The sequence below is a fragment of the Stegastes partitus genome, unplaced genomic scaffold (genome assembly GCF_000690725.1).
Source record: "Stegastes partitus isolate 25-593 unplaced genomic scaffold, Stegastes_partitus-1.0.2 Scaffold754, whole genome shotgun sequence".
Taxonomy (NCBI): Eukaryota; Metazoa; Chordata; class Actinopteri; family Pomacentridae; genus Stegastes; species Stegastes partitus.
This window is the reverse complement of record NW_007578485.1, coordinates 52,803-74,491: the sequence shown is the minus strand read 5'-3', so window position 1 is coordinate 74,491 and position 21,689 is coordinate 52,803. Positions and strand designations below refer to the sequence as shown.

General features: G+C 40.1%; 1 protein-coding gene across 1 annotated transcript in view; it reads right to left on the bottom strand.

The window, feature by feature from the left end:
- sipa1l3 (signal-induced proliferation-associated 1 like 3) overlaps positions 1 to 21,689 on the bottom strand; it is a 73,381-nt gene that overhangs the window by 29,817 nt on the left and 21,875 nt on the right. Inside the window, exon 2 of the mRNA XM_008291657.1 lies at positions 8,180 to 8,264. The gene's annotated coding sequence lies outside the window, so the exon portion shown is untranslated. The remainder of the gene's footprint in view (positions 1 to 8,179; positions 8,265 to 21,689) is intronic.

Below are 21,689 nucleotides of genomic sequence, written 5' to 3'. Positions count from 1 at the left end.
AAAACAATGTAAGACTGATAAGCCAGAGAGAACGAGCCAGAGAGAGTGAGAGAGAAAATAAGGTGAGGGGATATGACAGAGGATTTCTCCCGTTGAGACTAATCTTCAGGAGGCTGACAAGGGATATTATTATCACATACTCTGTGCACTTGTGTGCATGTGCGTGCACGTACAAACACTCATACACCCACAGGACACAAAGGCTGTGGCCGCTCTTCTGCAGATTAAAACCTCTGAAACACTTCAGCTAATATTATCAGACCAGAAAGTAATACAAATCCAAACAGAGAGAGTACATAGACAATTTAATCACTTCAGTGCCGGAGCGTTGTCACACTGTATCGTAGATTCTAATTATGGTAAAGTCAGCTTTTGACTTAATTTGGCGCCATGCGGGCACACGGCTGAGACATTACAAACAGAACACACTCTGTTTCTGCTTTTTTTTACAGAGTGATGCAAAACAACAGGCAACTTTGTATAGTTAATAGTCTTTGAGACAGGGAGATGAAGAGGCAGAAAGGGCAATAGCACAAAGTGACCCATGAGCCGGAGGGGCGAGGTTGGGTAAAGCCAGAAATAGAGTGACTGGAAAGAGTCAAGAAAGAGCACGGAGGAGGGCGGTACATTGCTCAGTGGACCACAACAGCATGCTTTAGTATGACAGTCACAAAGCATCAAATCTTAAAAATTCACCAGCCTTGTAAAAAACACTTGCTTACACAGAAGCATCTTCTGTGTCCTCTGAGGTTTATTGGAATGATTTTTACAAGCAGTAATGTCTTACATCACTGCACAGGAACAGGAATACTGTCTGATTATTTTGGTTTACTTAATGTTTGGTGGTCGAAAAAGCTAAACTTATAGAAGTGTAGAACTTATTGTAAAGTTCTCAGCAGGGTGGATTACTTTGTTCTTTGGTCATCATCAGTCCAGACAAAAGTCTCGAGTTATAGTCAGATCTTTCAGTTTTGAATTCTGTGGTAGTTCAGAGTGACCGGCAGGGAATTTTTTTACGATGTGGTTATGACTCCACTGGATGACACAGCAAGCAACGACAGTGTGCTGGCATGGTGGTCCATTCGCAAATGTGAAGAATGAGCCGTTGGGGGATCTTGGCAGCCTTGTACAACAAACACTGTACTTTATGAAGTCTATTGTATGCGTCTGGGTCCCATTACAAGAATTTCTGCAGGGTTCCCCCAAGCTGAATTCAAGACTTTTAAAGATTCTTTAATACAGCACAGAATGCAGTTTAAAATCAGTTTCACAAGCAAACTTGCCAAAGTATAAAGGAATATCAGCAGGGATGGTACTTAGTAAATTTAGGTTTATATAATATATGCCATTTTTCAGTATTTCTCGGCAGGAAAAAACTGTTTCTAACGCCATTTTATTTAAATGAATGTGACTTGGATGGACGAACCAAGTAAAAATGATTAAATTGTGCAGTTTTACTAAAACCAACACACTATCTGTTTTTACAGAGTTTCTATTTATGCTAGTGTAGTTAGAGATAGTGACAGTTCTTGTATTGACTGAAATTCCACAAAAAAAACCCAACTGCAATCCACCGTCAAAACATTTCCACATTATTTAAGATGCGTCTTCCGACAGCCCGCAATTGGGTACAATGACATTTTATAGCATCAATGCCTACACAAGCCAAAAAAAACAAAACAAAAATAGACTGCTTTTTCAGACTTTTCAAGAACTGCAGATACCCTGGACTCAACATCTGTGATAATAATAACTGTGCGAGGTGGTAGTTATTTCGAATGACAGGCTCAGCTAAATGTCTAAAATGTAAATGTGCTTAATCCATCCATCTCTCCTGCTCTCCATTCTTGGATTAAAGCTCTTTTATCTACTTAAGTCTCTCCTCAAACTGCCAAAGTCACTGAAATATCTACACCTATATTATCTGCACATATACCTTTAGAAAATCTGCTCTGTTACGTTCCAGTGTTCAGTTTCTTTTCACCCTCTTTAGACTCCTATGCAATGCTGTTCTGTAGTAGCCAGCTCTCATAAAATCCCAGTTCTTTTAATCTATTCAGACTAACCGTACATTTCATCCCACACGGCTTATTGAAGCCTTTTTTCCCCATCAGTATGTTAACATCCACTGGCCTTTCAAATGTTACAACAGCAAAACTCTTCTTCATAGTTAATCAGATATGAGCGGTAAAATTTTACTCCTCAGACAAAAGCTTTAAAAGCATTTAATATGATTCCACCACCAGTAGAAAAACACACCCACACGCACAATGTTCTACTGTATAATCATTTGGATTCACATGAAACCACATTAAAGTTTAAGTACTTCACCGATACTGCTGTTGCACATTGAGCCACTGGGGTTTAAACATCAGGGGAGGATACACTTCCCTGAAAAGAGAAGCTGAACATTTGACTCTTTCGAGTAAGTCTAAAAGCCAGCAGAAAGCGTACATTTGCAACAATTTTGTTGTGCCGCTCTCCAGCTGCCAGAGTTTTTGCGAATTCTACAAATGTCAGCTCCTGGGGTGACTATCTCATTATGGAATCCAATTTGCATAACATCGAGCTTTCCATTGTGTCAAGGCAGCTCGGAGTGGTTTGTGTGTGTTTTATGATACACAACGTCTTTTATGAGTCCTTCTTGAATTCATTTTTGGCCCCAAGACCGCATTACTCACTCACTCATACACGCACAAGAGCACCATCAACAAAACTCATTCACAGCAAACAGACTCCCCCTATAGTCATACAGCCGCGCATGTCTGTATCATGTCTTTGTGTTTGGAGAACCACAGGCACTTCCGGGCCAAAGGCTCCTGCTCTGATCATGGTCTCTGACAGAGTCTTTCCTCATTCAGAGGGCTGTCCTGTGATCCACTATGAGGCACAATCCTAGATTATCCGCCCCAGCTGCAGGAGCAGGAGAATGGCTTCATTATGTGTCTGAGGTGCCTGATGAGAGAGGCAATGCAGAGAGTGTGGTCTGTTTTATCAGGGACTTCTGTCAGCACACAGGCCATCAGTGAGAAACACACCTGACTAAATTTAACAGAACAGCCATGCTAGCGGCTCTGTGTGGCAATACTTGGGCACAGACGGGCTTTGACCTAAATGCTAACAAGCTGATGGCTTGCGTGTGTGATGTTTAAAAAGACTACACGGGTTCGCATGCTAACATTTGCTAATTAGCGCTAAATAAAAGTACAGTTGAAGCTGATGGTAATGCCATTAACTTCTCAAGTGTTCAGTCATAAATGAAAAAATGACTTTGAAATTCTGACCTGGAGATGATAAAATAAGGCTATATTAAATGTCCAAGCTTTGCTGTTGGTGCTCTCAATAGTATCACACAATTTGCCTCTATGAATCAAACTGACACTAAACATGAGCGAGAGAAGAAGAAACTTCCCCATCTTCTCAAAACACAAAACTATCCATATCTGTGAGGTATAAACACCAAGTTACTTTCAAAAGACCCATACAGCAAGCTTATCAATTAAGAGAAACAATGAGCAAGAAACACAAAATACATACATTTTCAACTATTCTTAACAAAGGTATCTGATCTACGTATACAGAAGGCCAAAGGAGCCAACTGTTAACTAAAAATGTTGCTCATTTGGTGAGATGACGGGAGAGCATGGAGGTATAAACGCTGCTTTTTAAGCCAATCAACATTATAAAATATGATTACCAACTGCAAACAAAATGGGAAAAAAATCCAGAGAGAAAAACACAAGAAGAAGGAATTAATCTTGCTCCACTACAGTAAGAATTGGGCAGACACATACAGCTTTGGCACAGACTTCAGAAGATAAAACGCAGACATTTAATGCCTTTTAATTACTCACATATAGTAATTAGTTAGCTCAAGGATGTACCTCCCCTGATTTGGCTCTCCCATTCATGCTCCTTCCTCTCTCTTTGCACACTCGCTCCGACTTGCCCTGCATGATGCAGGCTTGGCCCATGCACCACAAACACACACCGAGGCTGGTAATTACACTGGTTAGATGGTAGTAATGACAGAGCTAGCGGAGGAGTGCAGCTTCCAGAGGAATGAGTGTAATCGCTGTGGAGGAGGTGCCACTGCTGCTGGTGCTCGCTGGTATGTCACAGCAATGCAGGCGGACCTGAGCTCAGTGTGGAGTGTGACGGAGAGCTTGAATCGGAGATAGAACTGCCATATGTTGCAGCCAGGACATACGTCAACAGCAAAAGTCACATGAAAAGATGCAAAAGGCTTCCAAAAATGTTTACAATAACCATCTAAACGATACAAAAATTCGAAGTGCTCAAAGACAAAAACAACCTTTCCAAATATAAAGCATCGGCGTTGGTTCAAGTACGTGTTTAAATAAAGCAAATGATGCCAGAGTGCGAGCTAGATTATGGGCTGGTTTGAAGAACAGATGGTGCTACATATGACTGGCAGACGGCAGACAGGAGCAGAGCAGAGCACGACACCATAATACAACACAATACAGTGCTGGCAGGCTGTCTGGGGACAGCACATCCACTATTCATGCCACCATGACTCCAGGAGGTGCCATCAGGTCTCAGTGACCCCGAGTTTGCCCTCATCAACCTCGTCCTATTTAGAAGTGAGGTTTTACAGAACCAGCTGAAGTTAATTTTAAAAACCTGGAACGATTATTTAACTAACACAAGTAAACATAAAAATAACCACGGGTCATGAAAGACAGTTTTGAGAAGGGCATGCTATTGGAAACACAGAAGCTTGTTTGTGTTTAATCAACTAACAAAAACAAAAAGCAGAGCTGCGGAGCACCCTGGTACCCGAGCCAAGAACCTGTACTGCCTGTCATACCCCTCACTTTCACCATATATTTCCTGTCTGCCTCTTTAACTGTCAAGAAAAGGCATAATATGCAATATATATATATATATTGTTAAAAAGCAAAGCTGCAAACTTGTGAATAGGACTCAAGTTTAAAAGACTTAAGACTGGGTGTGGACTCAACTTTGCGACATATTCAAATCTCAAAACAATAAAATTACATAAAACAGTGACAAACACGCACACCCGTTTTAATTATTGGGCATTTACATTCATAGAACTTAAGTCTCAGTCAAGAAAACAAAACCCATAAAAGCAATAAAAGGATGTCAGAGGAACACAAAGATTAAAATTAAGACAGACTTGAATAGAAATGAGAAAACTCCTGCACCCTGTCTTACTAAGTGCTGGAATATTCATTAATTTAAGACTCTTTAATCTGTTCAACCTTCATCTGACAGAACTAAAAAAGAAAAATCATACTTATCACTAAACAGTCAGCATTTAGAGAGCTAAAAGATTTGCAATTTGCTGAAGACAACCTGGGACTTGAAGCCGACTTAATGTAAACAGAATTAAGAGTAGCTCTGGTCAAAAACAAAAGATGAATTGCCAATTGTCAGTGCCTTAAGAAGGGCGTGAGTGTAAGTTCAGCAGCCCGGATGTGTCATTGTGACTGAAGAGGCAACCTGTTTTCCCTCCTAAACAACAGATTTGATAAACAAATTTGATGTCGGGCTGGTGTACGTGCCAAATCGAGGCTCTGCTCATGGCCAGACATCATTGTAACAGAGCAGCATTTCTTTTTCCTGCAGCAGGAAAACTTCCTGCACAGCTAGAAAAATGAAAATGAGCTCTCATTTGGCAAATCGTACCATTTTGCGTGACAGATAGCAAAATTAGACCAACTGTTTAGGTGCATCAGTAACTAAAGACGATTCTGGAAACTTGAGTCCCAGATACAAAGCACTACTTTTTGTTCCTCCACCAACAACACAACTCTACAGGAAACACTCAAAACAACACTGACGTATCAGAACATTGAGCTGGAAGGAAACACACAATCGAGCTGCTGACTCTGGTCTATATTGGGCTTGTAAGTCTGTTTTGGTTATCTGGAGGCGACATCTCTCCCTCTCGGAGTGGAGCTTTACTAAGCTGCAGCTCTCTCACTCTCGCCCTGCTTCACTCTCCAGTCTTTTCCGCAAGTCTTTCCCGACCCCACTGTCATTGTCTCCATTGATTTCAGTCTGCGCTGTTTTGCTGAATCCCACTAATGTCGCCAGTGTCACTTCCATCTGCCTGTCTGTCTGTCAGGCTGCTATCTCATGACACTGAGCGACTTCATGAGGAGGAAGAGGAGGAGGAGGAAGAACAGGGGACGAGGTGACAAGGGCAACACACACTCTCTCACAAACACACACACAAAGTCAGACACTGACGTAACTAGTCTAATGATTTGGATCCAGTAGGAAGATCACGAACTGCAGCCCACATCACCAGTCATTATTTACTGGTTTATCTGTGGGAGATGGATCAGATGAACAGTGGTGGTGAGAAAACAAGACTAACGGGAAAACTCAAAAGACGGGGGTGTCGCGAAGAAATAGAGGGGAGGTCAAGATGATTATGTAAATATTCAGATATTGCAGCACTTATGTCTCAATTTCCATGGTTGCACAAACTCCACTTTATTCCCATGGAGAAATTTCTTTTTTGTGAATAAAGTAGTTTTGCTTTGCTAAGTTAAAATATTCAATCTTGTACTGTAGAAAAAGGATCCCAGACATCCTTAGCCTTGATAAATGATAGAAGATACAAGACGAGGGCTGCACGATATGGCAAAAACTTGGATTGAAATATGTGGTTTTTCTGTAGTATATATTACCATATGAAAAGTATTTACCAGGTGACTTGAGCAACTCTATTCTGAAAGAAATAATCATTCTCGAATGATTGGGGTGATTTTATAGGGGAGTGCATTGAAAATAAGAAATAATTTTTAAAAAGCTGAAAAGAGCTGTTTGGAACCTTTCCCTTATGATGTAACACCGTCAAAGGCATCCAAAATAGTTTGGATGGCATTCAGATCTGGCTTTGTACTTGTCATACAGAGCTTTGTGGTGCTGATTTAAATGTTCACATTAGTTGTGATGCCTCATGTAGTGGCAACAATTGCAGGACACTGCTGACAGAGTACCTGACCATTTGTTTCTTTTTGCAATGAAATATTCCTTTTCAGTGTTTCTCTCCTGTTCCCTGCTCAGTTTCCTGTGCACATTAGGAACCTGTATGTCAACAAATTCTATCATGTGAATAAATGTTTAAAAAAACAAAACAAAACAAAACACACAACTCACTGTATCAAAGAAGTCCAGAGTAAATTATGTTATTAGACAGATTTAACATGTGGATTAGCTGTGGAAACATTGTAGTCTGATGTGTAAATTTGCTTTGCTTCACATTGCACTATTACTCATGCGCACATTGCAATATGAATACTGAAACAACATATTGTGCAGCACGACACTGGACATACAAAATACAATTTTTATTCTATATCAAAGAAATGTTTAGCAGTAAAAAACAAAGCAAACAAACAGTGTTTTAGTTTCAGGATCGCCACTGAACTTACAGACTATAGTTAGTTAACCCTAGTCTTTTTTAGCCGAACTAGACAATCAGATGGAGGTCAAAATGTTCCTTTCAGCTGTCACAGGCTACTGATAACAGCACATTTATGACCACAATCACAATGAAACAGAACAAAACACTGGTAAGCTGGTACTTGAATGACAGAGAATTTCTGTGGGTCACATCAGAGTGCATTGTGGGAGTCCCGTAAAGCTAGATTTTGTTTTCTGACTGCCTGCTAGTGTTGCACTCCTGTATTGAAGCAAGGTAGATATCAGGTGACCTGGATTCCATTATTGGTACTAAATGCATATGAAGCAGTGCTTTATCTACAAAACAGCAGAGCACATAGCTCACCCCACCATTGCAGAAAAATATCAAAGTCATCAAATCAATCAGCCTATTATCAAGGCTTTGAATCTCGTTTTTTTTTTTTCATAACCAAACATTCTGGAAGTGAAAAGACTTTTGTTCAAACTCAAAATAAAGCAGATAAATCAATGGCTTAATTTCTACACATGAAAAAAATACAAATTACACAATGAGCTTACATATTGGCTGTGAGGACAGTTCATTAACAGCCATAGAACAACTGTTTGGTCAGAAATCAGCTAAATCTTCCACTCCACCAAGTTCACATCAAACTACAAATCGAAAATAACACTATACCACAGTTTGCTTAAAGATTAAACTGCACACAGATACACAAATGATACACATGATCATACATACTAATGTTACCTTGTCTGCCTCCAGCTGTGCAGGCAAAGCAGGTGTGGTGAGGTTTGACGGTACTGTGCTGGCAGATGAGGCTCAGTATGTTAATCTGTAGGGAAAAAAAGAAGAGACAATAGAGCACTGTTAAACAATTCAACTTTTTCACAAAAAGGCAAACTTTACAGGTACCTTGTTATAGTTAATAAACTGCCTTTAGGTTTTTGAGTTTTGTGCAAAATAATGCTTAAAAAGGCCAACATAACTTGCATAATAAATATGATTTCTTTCAAATATATGATAATCTGCCTACATTTGCCATATTGTGACAGGATGTTTTCAACCTTTTGTATTTCACGAAATCTGTGTGGCACCAGTAATTGAGGGTGTACATGTGTGTTTCTGCAGAGCAGCTGTAATCAGTTCCATGCTCATCCGACCATCCACACAGACACGTCTATTGTTTGTGAGGCGTCTGAACAAAGATGCCTGCGGCGATCTATCTGTAGCGCATCTGTACTGTACACAAGGCTGCATACACACAGAATGACTTGCACACAAACAGAGTTAAAAACACTATGTCAGGTAGGTTTTGCAAAACAAACACTGGACCAGGATTAATGTGCATGAAATAAAAACAGTTGATGGATTCATTACCTTCTTCTGCACACAAAGGTAAAGAAGAAACAAACGCATGAGTGTCGACTTTGTCCTAAATAACCTCTGCGTCGCTTCCTGCCTTGTCCTCACAACCTGTCTACATCTTTCAGCTCTTTCTTGAATATACAGAGAAACAGTGGAGGCAAAGTGAAGGAGGCTATGATTAGAGGTCAAGGGGCCTAAGAACGGTGTGGAGGAGGGTTCTTCAAGCAGGGCATAAAGAGCAGGGTGAAGTGGGGCCTCAGAAGGGGGTGGGTGGGAATCAACAGACATAATGTCCTGAGGGGGAGGCCCATTACTGTCTGGCAAATACAGTTCTAATCAATACTGATCAATCAGGGTCCACTTATCCTGCCACACTAAGCATAATAACACTGTCTTCAGCAGAGGGTGGGGGAGCAGGGGTGGACGGGGGTCAGCGATTGTGTGAGTGTCTATTTTACTGCAGCAAAGTGTCAGTCTTTAACAAAGCCAGTAGCGTCAGCATGGATTTAAGGCTCAGGCTTCACTCCACTGCCCTGAAAATGAAATTAAACTCTGAACTTCTCAACCATGGCCGACTCTGAACCACACAACCCCAGTCTCAGTGTGTAAGTGATTTTACCTGACTGACTGTGTAGGGCACTGTACACTGCCATTATCTGTCACACATGCACACATTGTCAAGGACACATCACATGAGTGAAATCTACTCTAAGCATACATCCGCACTTTAATATACACACAAACTGATAAAGAGGTCTCAGAAAAATCAGACTCTGCTACATACAGAGTGCACTCACACTATTTTATTAAACAAGTAACATGTGATATGTGTTAAGAAGTGAATTATTAAGTAGAAGGTTGACTAGATATTTTGTATACAGAAGATTTCCTACATCTGGTTACCCCTGATGTTATAAATACAAAGTTGTTAAGCTTTTCCCTTTAAGCTCCGTTGAAGGCCCACTGTTGCCAAAACGTCAGCTCTGGGAATAAAATTAACCCTGCATTCCTGTTAATCAAAAGTGCTCCTGCTTTCTCTGCAATATGCCTTTCTACCTAGAGACTGACCAAATTAACTATTTAAGTTAAAGTGCCTGGATCAGATATCATCACATCTATTGGTGCCCATAGTTGTGTATTGTCTGTGCTTTTCAGACTGCAGTGCAGAACAGGTTAGCAAATGTGATAAAATGACTTCTTTTCTAGAGAGTTTTGGCATCAAGATGTAACCAGTGTGTGGCCTTTTATAGGAAACAAAAGGCACTGAAAAGCATTTTGACACTGACAGCGAGTCACAGCTGCAAACAACACTGGGAAAGTGAGCAGAGGATCAACAACAGGACGATAGGGAGTCGTACCAACAAAGCTGGTAAACCACACTCACACCACAAAACTCCATCCTCATAATTTACCAAGAGCTTGAATCATCACCTCTGAGACACAGCCTCCACTTACACTGTTTGTTGTAAAGATCAGAAAGCTTGTTAGTGCGGTGCTGCCATTTTTCCTGAAGTACGAGTTTCTGAGAGCAAAATCTAGATCTAAAGTCTAGATCTTCAACCATTTTCTTATATAAACGAAACATCTAAGTAAAAAGGCATGGATCTGGAGCAGCATGAACAACTGGTATAGTCCACTGGGCCTGATGAATGGCTATATCACAGGAAACCACACAGCAGTGAAGTTTGACAGAAGATTCATGAACACCAGGATGAAGACAAATGACCTCTGTGGCCTCCACAAGCACCACATATAAACATCACTAAGTTTTGAAGTGCAGCAGTGGAGTGCAGAGAGCCCAGCTGAAAGCAGAGCAGAGCAGGCGTCCACACGTGCCTGTTGGGAAGTAAACTTGTGTGACTCTGGTTATGTTTCGAGCATCTGCTGTATATTTAGTAGTGGAGTCATTCTCTGTGGCACTGAATCTTGCCAGACAGAATAACTGTCACACTGCCAGAACAGAACTGGCTTAATCCCTCTGTGTGTGTATGTTTGTGTACATACGTTATGCTTTCAGGACAGTAGGATGCTGAGTTCAGCGTAAATAATTCTATAAATAAATAAATTCACCTGCTACAGGCATTATAGAGAAGACATGGTAATCTCATCTCATTGCAGTAGATGTGCAGCTGCATTTCCATATAACTGCTAAACAAATTTGAAGCAAACTTTTGAAATGTAAAAAAATTTTTAAAAAGAAGAAGATGTGAATTTGGCTTGTTTCTCAGGTACTCATGGTATAAAAATGGAGACTATATATGTGTCTACAGGAATGTGTGTCTTCACCATCACTGGCATTATGTTGTGATTAAGATGAGATTTCTGTCCCAATTGGGATGCATGAAAATTGTAAAGCATTTGCTGTGTCAGTACTCCTTCCAAGTTTATCTTACTGAAGTTTTTTACTGACATTTAAAGACCATTACATTATCTATGCAGCGTCATACTATTGCACTTTTCTTGCTAACGTCTTAAAACTTTCACAGATATTGCCAAAGTTAGGAATTTTTTCCAACTGCATAAGACTTGGTGAGAATGTCTCGCATGCCAGTGTATATAACCGACATCAAAATAAGCTGAGAAAAAAAAAGAATATGTATAACAAATGAAATACAAAATAATTTGGTATTAGTATATAATCTTGGTGAACAATCTGAGTTATTTAGCACACTGTTAGAGCTGAAAAAACAAAAAGTGAAAATTACAACTGTTTTTAAGTTGTTTCCTTCAAAGTTAACTGAAACACCCTTTTAGGGTCTAGATTCAGTGCATACAGATTGGCTGCTTTTTTTCTGTTTTATAATATTCTAAACTATACAGTTTGTGTTTTTGGACTGTATTTTAAGATGTTATCTAGGTTGTAGAGAAAATGATTTTCAGAGGACATGTGAAAGACTGTCAGGCAATGACTCAAGAAAATAAGCATCAGAATAACCATGCACTAGCTGCAGCTCTATTTTTAAAAATGCACTTTAATGTTGGAATATGACCTTTTTCAAGCTTGTAGATTTGAAATAACGATTGCAGCACTTTTCATCATGAGAAACAAAAATATGAATTGTTTAATTCTTGCTGAAAATATTGTTCAAACTTCTCAGTTTGACAAAAACCAGCAGATACTTCAGCGTATTCTGAATATTGTGTCTTTGTTTGCAGATTTAGATATGATACATTTGTGTGGAGAGTGTAATGAGTCTACTTGCTGGAGGAGAGAGGGGATGCCCCCTGCAGAGAGGGGTGGGCAGCCCTATTCACACTGCAACACTGGGAGGTGGGGACTGCCACACTTTCATCCCTTTCACCTCTCTGTTCGTCTGCACGCCCCTCTGTCTTCCTCCATGATTCCCACTGCCTCAGCTTATTCGAATTGAAATGGAGCATAGGGTGTGCTAGGAAAACATTTCCTTGGTTTGTTTCCTTCCTCTGAGTCTCACAAGTGAGCGACACGTGTCCCTGTCCCGAGGTAAAGCTTCCTGCTGTGAAGATCTTTATTAGGATGAAGACAGGATGGAGTGGCAGTGTCGCATGAGGGCAAAGCGGAAAAGCATAATGAAAACAGACAGTGTGCACTTAAAGTATCTCTGTATACACTATAAATAAATCAAGCTGGTCTGATTGATTAGCAGCTGATCAATAGGAGCAAAGATTCTCATTTTTGAGACTGATGACACTCCTATTCCAATGTTCCAGTATGAATTTTCAAAATAAGTGTGCACAGTTTTCATTATCTGATACGCATCAAGCAGGATATTATTATTCTCTTTCAACAAGTAAACACACACCATGTTTACTGTCATGCATCAAAACAGATTCAGGCTGTAATTATTTACTCAAAGCAATTTGGGGGAAAAATAATCCTAAAAAGAGGCTCATATTTTTAATTACTACTGGCTAAGAAACTAATGATTGCAATGTGCTGATAAAGATTACAACTGGATCCACGTTGGCATAAACAAAACCAATAAATGAACTCCAAATAAGACATTTCTCAATTTCTAAGCACTGAGTAAAGTCCACTGACTGTGTGCTTTAACTCTGGGCAACATAAGAGGAAAATACAGTGATGAAGTCATATGCAATACACAGAGCTCCTTTTACCAAAACCACTTGGAAATATTGCTGTAGCTGTTTGATCACTATGCTGGTGCTGGTTGCCATAGGAACGCGAAGGTGCACCAGCGAGAAGACGTATGATGTAGGCGGTGGGCCGCAGGCAATCAGGACACACAACCTGAGAGCCGAGCGGTAAATAATAAGACACGCAGTAATCCACAAAACACGGCCATCAGTTGGTCACTTTGCAGCCCCGTTGTGTGCAGTCACTGCAGCAGACTGCAGCAAAGCCCGGACGCAGCACAAACAGCATGTGCTCTCTTCTAAACTTTAAGCTCTTTATAGGTGCTGTAGTGGATCTTTTTATCCTTTAGTTTTACTTTTACTGCCTGTCCTCAGATGTGTTCCTTCTCCCCCTGTGATTTAATCAGTCTGTCCATCTCCCTTCGCTCTCTCCCAGCAAGCTGCTCTCTACGACCACGTGCCATGAGAGCATCAAAGCATGTCTGAATGGCCTCTAAACTATTCAAACACATGAAAAAGCTTACGGCTGTAAAAGTGCACTCATCAGCAAACTTCAGGCATCTGTTACTTGTTTTTGTTTCCATAACATAAAGCCAGTCTAGCAAATTCCTAGCATTTTCTGTGGATGGTCATCTTAGACACCATCTATGGTGAATTACCGAGCAATATGACAAAATCTAAAGCCAGCTGTAAGGAGAGGCTTTTCAATTACGTCTACAGTGTTTGAACCTGGTGACAGAGTAAATAAGAAATATTAGCACAGAAGCTAAACGGGTAAACTTGATTGTATGACTATAAGTGTGCTACAAAAAATGGCCTTTTTTCTTTGCCCTATCTGAATAACTAGTGCACAAGTGTCAAGAAATGACACTTAACTCAGTGTTGTTCAGTCTACAACAACAACATACTGTATATGTACTAGAATATACTCTTCACCTCTAACTAGGGCTGATTACAGGAACAAATCTAACTACATTGTGATTTGATTTGCAGCACATTTTTTTTAAAGTCAAACTCAGTATTTGGTGTGTAATAGATTTAAATCATGGGATGCATTAACACATGAGACACCACAAAAAGCGTGACTGTCACACAAGGAACCTCTGGTTAGATGCCCCACAAAATATGCGAGGTTTGACTATAAACAGCCCAGTCTCCAAAAAAATTACATTCCTCTACAATTAAACTGCAGCTACATTTTGAAGGAAGCAGATTTTCTGCCAGATTATATTTGTTTGTAACAAATCATAAATACCTTACTAATCAACGTGTCTTTGCTATGTATTTCACTGCTTTACTGTTCTTTCTGTTCTACCTTAACCCAACCAGAAACTAGTGAAAACTGAAAGTAAACAATAATAGAATGTGAATGTCTGGTAGCAGGTTTATGCCACCATCTACTCCTCCTGCCTCCTACTGTAGACTTTGTTGCTGTTTCAAAGTGGCCACCTTTCCCACCACTTAACAGGAAACAAATTCAATTTATTTCAAAACTAAACTACAATCCCTTCAAAATCTAAGATAGAATGCAGTTTAGTTGTACTGGAACCTAATTTTGTGAAGACAGCATTACTCATAAATAAGGAGAACCACAGTGTGCATGCCTGAACCATGTAGCATACACTGATCAATGGGCAAGAATAAATAACTCCTGAAAGTTACAATTTGCTTAAATTAAATACAGTAAAATTACGACATTAGTCTCATTATGTATTAGCCATACCGTTTGCAATTATCCTAACTGCATCGTTTCAAATTGCAGTTTTGAACTTAAGCTGATTAATTGTTGTGATCTCTTCGAGATTCCAGACCTGTATGCTCAATGCATATCACATGAAAAAGCAATTTCGTCACCTTACAGGTATTTTGTCATCACATAGGCTATTCTTTCAGCTCATCAAGGCATATCGCCTGGCGTCAGGTAGCTGTTGGCACAGAGCAGTGATTACATCTAGATTTTGTCAGCTAGCTACCTGTTGTGACTGCAGGAGACCAGGCCCTTATTTTGTCTGAGTGTCAAACTGCCAGACGCATTTCTGTGCAGTGACGTGAAGATCAGACATGAGATCAGTCGACCCCTTTCTGTTGAAACCAATACCCCAGCTTCACAGATTCCATAATCCAAACTCAGGCCAGAAGGCACATTCCTGACAAGACGTACATGTGTTTCTCTACTGCGGGGGGAGAGAAGATTTAAGTTGTAACTCAAAACTTTGACAATAACTTCTCATACTAAGACCTCTAACATTGACACAACTGATGATGGATTCATATCTCGTTTTACAGTATACAAAAGCACAGCTTTTAAAAAGCATGGAAATAATGACCATAATTAAGATACGCTGTTGATAGCTCACAACGCAAAACCATACGGATGACAGACAGTAAGTGAGCCAAGCTACAACCTCTTGTCCAGGGCTTCTATCCTCATGAGTGTGCAGAGAGACTGGGTGTGTTTCCGTGTGTGTGTGTGCGTGTGTGCATGCGTGTATGGTTGCAGCAGTAGCGACAGGTCCTGGGGGTGACTCACACCGTCACAGCTGTTGCAGCTCCCACAGAGACGTCTCAGGGGAGAACAGTGGGCCACTGCAGCTCCACACTGATTAACCCGAGGGTGTGCACGGGGCCCATCAAGGAAAACACTCTCTCACGCACATGCACAAACTGACAGATTCAGGACTGCGTGTTTGCTTGTTTACTACAGCACTTAACATATTATGGTATAGCTTAACTTTAACATTCATTAAATAATTCAGTAGTACTCATCTTCCACAGCAACAGACAATGGTCCAGGGATATTGCTATATCTCTTTCTGTGTTTTACTCCCATAATCCATTTTTTAATCATTTATCATGTTCATGAATAATTTAGTTGCTTTGTCTTATAACTTATAGATGGCTTCATGACAGAACAAATGAACTAAATGCAGATCCAGTATCCAGCCGTAATGTGATGGAAGATTTACCAGACCGAGTAAAATCTTTGTTGAGTTCCTGCAGTGTTTAACCATCTTCCAGAATAGAAAATGAAATGTGTTTCAGCCTGGAGGGAACAGGGTGGCCTGAGTAAAAAAGGAGATTTTCTCTCACTGCTGTAAAACAATGAGCAGCCAGAATTAAAGCCATCCAACTACTGACACATGTTTGGTATTCCAGTCAATTAACTGTATTTGTTTTCATAGGGCAAATATACGAATATCATTAACTAATTACCACTAAAATAATTCTGAGATGGTTGCACAAATAGCACTGATGTAATTTTACACATCTTATAATGCAAAAGAAAGTAGTGAGTGGATGTACAAACACATTGTAATACAAGCTTATAACCTACACTGCACCTTATAGATCATCTGGAATATGAAAAATCTAATTTTAGAAGTACATTTAAATTAAATTATTTTAATTAATTAACTGCTGTTTTACATGTGTATTTTGAACTGAGTTATATTTTCAGAATGAAATAAAAAAGCACAGTAAAGGAGTTTCAGTAGAGGAGTCCCTTATCAGACATGGCATGGTCTGGCCTTTCCACCTGGACACTGCTCCCTGTGGCTGACTATCCACTGCACTGTTGGAAAACAAAGACTTCACTACTGTAATTGATGGTTACAGACAGAGTTATGTAAAATATGATCTTGCATAATGGAGAAGACAGCTGGAGAGGCACGCCTGTCACTGCACTGTCAGTGACACATGCTTTTCTAATTGGGAATAATGTTGGATTCATGTTTGCTCACCTGTCAAGAAGATGACAGCTCAGAGGACAGATCGTCAGAGTAATTCAACTATCGTAAATACATCTGTCATATTCAATCCTTCTGGCACAATACTGATTAGGCAGCGTTTCCCCCTCAACAACTTGCTAAACAGGAGCAGAGAAACACTGATGTGGCAGCAATGACGGATTCGTAATTTGTGCGCCTGCTTCCAAACACACTCACAATTAAGAGAAGTGGACAGTAGAGACAGATTGTCTCAAATAGAAATATCTTGACCATTTATAAAGCTGTATTCTTTAATTTGATTGCAGTCTGATGTCTGAGAAACACAAAATAATCTACCAGTTGATTGTGATTAAGAGGTTGGTAATCATTGGACTATTACAAATTTCTTAAACACACAAACAACAATGAGAAATAGTGATCAGAGCAGCAAAGGATGTGCTCGAAGCACACTAATTTTACTGCCTGCCGGTAATAAATCATGGTCTCTTGTCAAGAAGGTCAAGAGGTTGACAGTGAACTGTCAGACAGGTAGTTGATATGTTTTGCACATAATTTTCTCTGACTTGAGGTTTTCAGCATGATATCAAAAACTGTGGTTAAGAAATGAGGTTCATCAATGAGAAAAAGTCAGGATATGTCTTTCCACCAGTCTGCTCAATGCTAAGCTAACCTAACTTGCTTTAGCTTTAACAGACAGACATTTCAGTACTATTAATTTTCCCATGTAGCTCTCAGTATGAAGTAAAATGTGCATTTTCCAAAAATGTCACACGATTTTTTGGGTACTGAAAGGTGTTATGTGGTCTTGTTTTCTTCTTTTTGATGAGCGTATCTAAAATAATGTAATTACTTTACCTGTTTAAGACTATTTTTATGTCTCCTTTGAGATATTAAGCATCAGTGAGTAACGCATCTTCTCATATTGTTAAATAGAAAAGATTTTTTTTCTTTAAAAAAAAAACAAAAACATGATTACTTTTCTCAAAGTAATGTATGGAAAAATCATTGTTGGAGGCTGTGTGGATGTTCTCAGGTATTTTTCTACAATAAAGTTTTCACACAGGAAGCAGGGGGCGGGAGTGTGTTGATGTCTATCTAAGTGTGTGTGTGTGTGAGCTGCGGGATATTTCAAGGTTCTTCCTGTAACCAAATCAGAGTACTGACAGGCTAATGAGGTTAAATGATGATGACGCTTCAGGAACAGAAGGCCTCCAGGAGGAAGAAGAGAAGATGTGTCAAACAGCTGGGAAACTCTCCGGAAACTCTGCTTTTATGGGAACACTATATCTGGCAGAGAAGAGCTGGTCTCATCATATACAATATCCACTGGGACTTAGAGCTGCTACGCAACAGAAAATGAATGAAAGTCGTGTAATGATTATCATGTCATGACTATTGATCCCCATAAGGAAATTCTCTTCTTCAAAGGGAAGTCAGAGAGGTCAGGGTTAACAGCTTGCTGTCAGGCACTTGAAGTACTCCTCTTCTTCTCACTATCCTGCAGCAACTCCATCTCTGAAGTATATACTGTGCTGCAGATGTAAACAGATGTAAGCTCTCATTCAGCAGCACCCTGACTGGACTCCCAGCCAAGCAATAGACTTAAGTGTTCATCTCACTACTTCCAGTGACCGGATCAGTTAGGGTCAGGCATGGGGTAAGCTTCAATCAAAAAATTCCTAAAGCGCATTCCTGCGTGCACTTCACAAAAAACAGATTATTTAATCAGTGCAGGCATAGAAATGAGCCAAAAAGGGTATTTAAGGCTAAGAACGGAATCTGGCAACATTCACAATTTAATGAAGAAATAGAAAAAATGTACTACTGCGCTCATCGTTTCCTCACTTCAGACAAAGCCAGTGATAATTGATGATTCTGTATTGATCTGTGACGCTCTGCTGCCTTCCACAGATATCACACCACAGGGCCGTGCTCGATGACCCTTGACACTGAAGCAATTTGTCTAGGGATCTATTTGTAGAAAATTTAGCAAACTGTGGATGAGGACCTCAGCCTCCACTGTGCAGCCTGTTAACAGTTTCTTGAGCAACTTGGAACTGACTACCAACAAGCTTTCTTCATAGCAACAAATCAACTAGATGCTTTACATGAGGAAATACTGCTGCAAATGGCAACCATCGTTTCGCAATTTAATTAATCAATTAATCTTGGTGTCAAAGTCACTGAAAAATTCTGTTAAATTTGACATTAGAGCACAGCTTCATGTCGTACTAAGGGTTAGCTCAGCTTCTTTCAACATAAAGGAGTATCTTGAGTGACATCTCCATCAGTTTAAGTTTTCAACACGGCTGATTAATGAGAAGTGACACTGGTGTCCTCTTTTCTGCAACCTACTCTGCATGACGCATCGACTACAGCGAAAGAGCACAGGGTCAAGGGGTGTGTATGAGTGTGTGTATGTGTGTGTGGTGGGGTTACAGTGCAGTCAAACAAAGAAGGCCTCTGACACAAATCCAGCCAGTCCTTCTCTCTCTGCCTCTCTTTTTTCACTAGGCCTCTCACTGTTTGATTCTTTTCCCCCTGAATAGTGCCATTGAAAGAAGAGGCAGTTAGGACCTTATTCCACAAAGACTTTGTGAGGTCCCAAAGGAGCACATGAGCTCTCAGAGACAGGCCTGACTGCTACAGATCATTTTCCTTCACTCACTGTCTCTCCAGCATTAAACTGTCACAGATTGGGGGTCAGTTTGTGTGTGACTAAGAAAATGTCACTTCACGTGCAAATCAAGACAGTGACAACAACGTGATTTACAATGGAGTCATGCCACTTGCCTAGTTTCAGGCTTTTAAAACTCTGACTGCAGCTGCCTCCACCCAGCATTTGTGTAGCTGTATGGCCTAGATAAGCTCAGCTGGTGGAGAGAGAGCGTGGCAGGGCTGAAAGATAGCGGTCAGAGATAGAGATAATAGAGCCTGCCGGTTCCTCTGATGCCTGTGAAATGATGGACTCCTTTGGGGTTTTCTATGCAGACAGTTTCTACTGTAATGGATTTATACCACAGTCAACGATCGGGCCGAGACAAAGTGTGGGAAAAGCTTGGCCTATTGTGGGTGTAATACTGTAAGGTCAAATTAATCTCAGAACGAGAAAAAGGGTTTAACCGTGGCCAAATTTACACATTACTCTGTGCAAGTTTTCCCCTGTGAAATGAGGGATAGGAAGAACAGAGATACAGTTTTAAAGGTCCACTTTTAATTTGACTCTTAGAAATACCTGCCACTGGCTGCTTTAGCCTCATAAACGAAGGTAGTCAAATATACTGGCCTGGATAAGGCAGTCACTGGCTTTAAATTCATGTCACACAGTCTCAGGTTCAAAGTGCAGCTGGAAGGTGCTGTCAGCCCAAGTTCACCTCGATTCCACTGACAGTGTAAAATGTGACAGGATATGCAGGCAGTACTGTCCCTATCATACATCTCTCACAGGGCAGCACAGCTTAAGAGCACAGACTGTAAGTATGCCTGCATATGGAACAACCAGCCACTACCCCTACTTCTTCTTTTACCTGAAAGCTGACAGCAAGCCTTTGCTCCTTCCATGACCTGGCCACATCATTTCTGAATATACATGAATATATATGTACATCCTAAAATAAAAGAATTGAACCATTATTTCTTTAACAGCATGGCTTAATGTTATAGATGTTATGGGCCACATGCACAAACACATCCCTGATGGCATCATGAGGCAGCTGATTCTGCAATATAAAATATACTTGGATTAATTGCTGCAACATTTAGTCAAATAACTGATTAGTTAATCAAAAGAGAATAACTGATTAAACATTTTTCAAGTAAAAATGACAATTGTTGTTCAGTTTCAGCTTTTTAATTTGAGAATTTGCTGATTTTTTTGTCCTTGACAATAACTTTATTGTCTTCAGGTGTTGGACTATTAGTCAGACAAAACAAGCAAAGACAAGACATTACTGCGGGCTAAGAAATTGCAAATAGAATATTTTTCTTCCAATATTTGTTTAAATATTTTATGGACTGAATTATAAAGATATGTAAAAATAGATGCTAGCTGCAGCACTGATGATATCCTTTATGGATTTTAATATGTTTTATGCATTCCCTGACGGAAAATTCGTTCTCCACATTTGACCAGTTTTAGGTATTAGAACTTAAAAGCAATGGGCAGCCAGCGTGTGGTGTCCAGGGACCAACTCCAGCTCTAAGCCTGCACCTTGGTCAAGGACATTTTTGGAGAATTAATTTAGTATGTTTTTGATGGCCGGACAAAACTGAGCTCTTGGAGGAACCCTACACAAGCATGGGGAAAATATTCAAAGTCCACACAGAGAGGCACTGGCCAACAGTAATGACTAATACTTATTTGCCACATTCACAAAGTTTTGAGTTGGGGATGGTGTTATGGACATCTTAGATAACAATAAATTAAGATGAATCCAAACCTATTTTAGCACAACACTCACAGTGCATGTTGAGCTATTTTTCTGTTAACATTTTTCGGAAAAGATTAGGGTCAAAATTCTCAGTTTTTGCTCCGCACAAAAATGCATTAAAACACCCAGTCAAAGCAAATATGAAGCTTCAGCAGGCACAATTAATGAAATGGAAAATCTAAGCCTTTCCTTTAAAAGAGTGTGTACCAAAGTGCACAGAGTCTGAGCCTTTTACAGCACATTTACAGGCTGCATTTACATAATGGAACACGTACTATCATGTAAATGTCAGACAACAATAAACAAACGGCCAGAAAGCAGGCAGAATGCAGAACAATTTAAAGTTCAACTGTTTGCAAAAAAGGAAGAAACAACAACTAAATGAGAACAAGAGAACTCTACCTTATGGAGGAAATAATGATCATAAAGAACAGCTGACATTAGGGTTACAGACCTGGGTAGTTACAGTCCATCCTTGCTGTAATGAAATTTTAGCAGCAAGGACTGAAAGGGGAGCATTTGCTGTAAAATTAGCTGCTCATGAGAAATCGTGCCTTTTAAATGCCACTCTCCTGTCCTCACCCAACCTCTCTCTTCATCTACATTTAGGCCGATGGCACCCCCCACCCTGTCCTGCGGTGATCCTGACCCAGACCC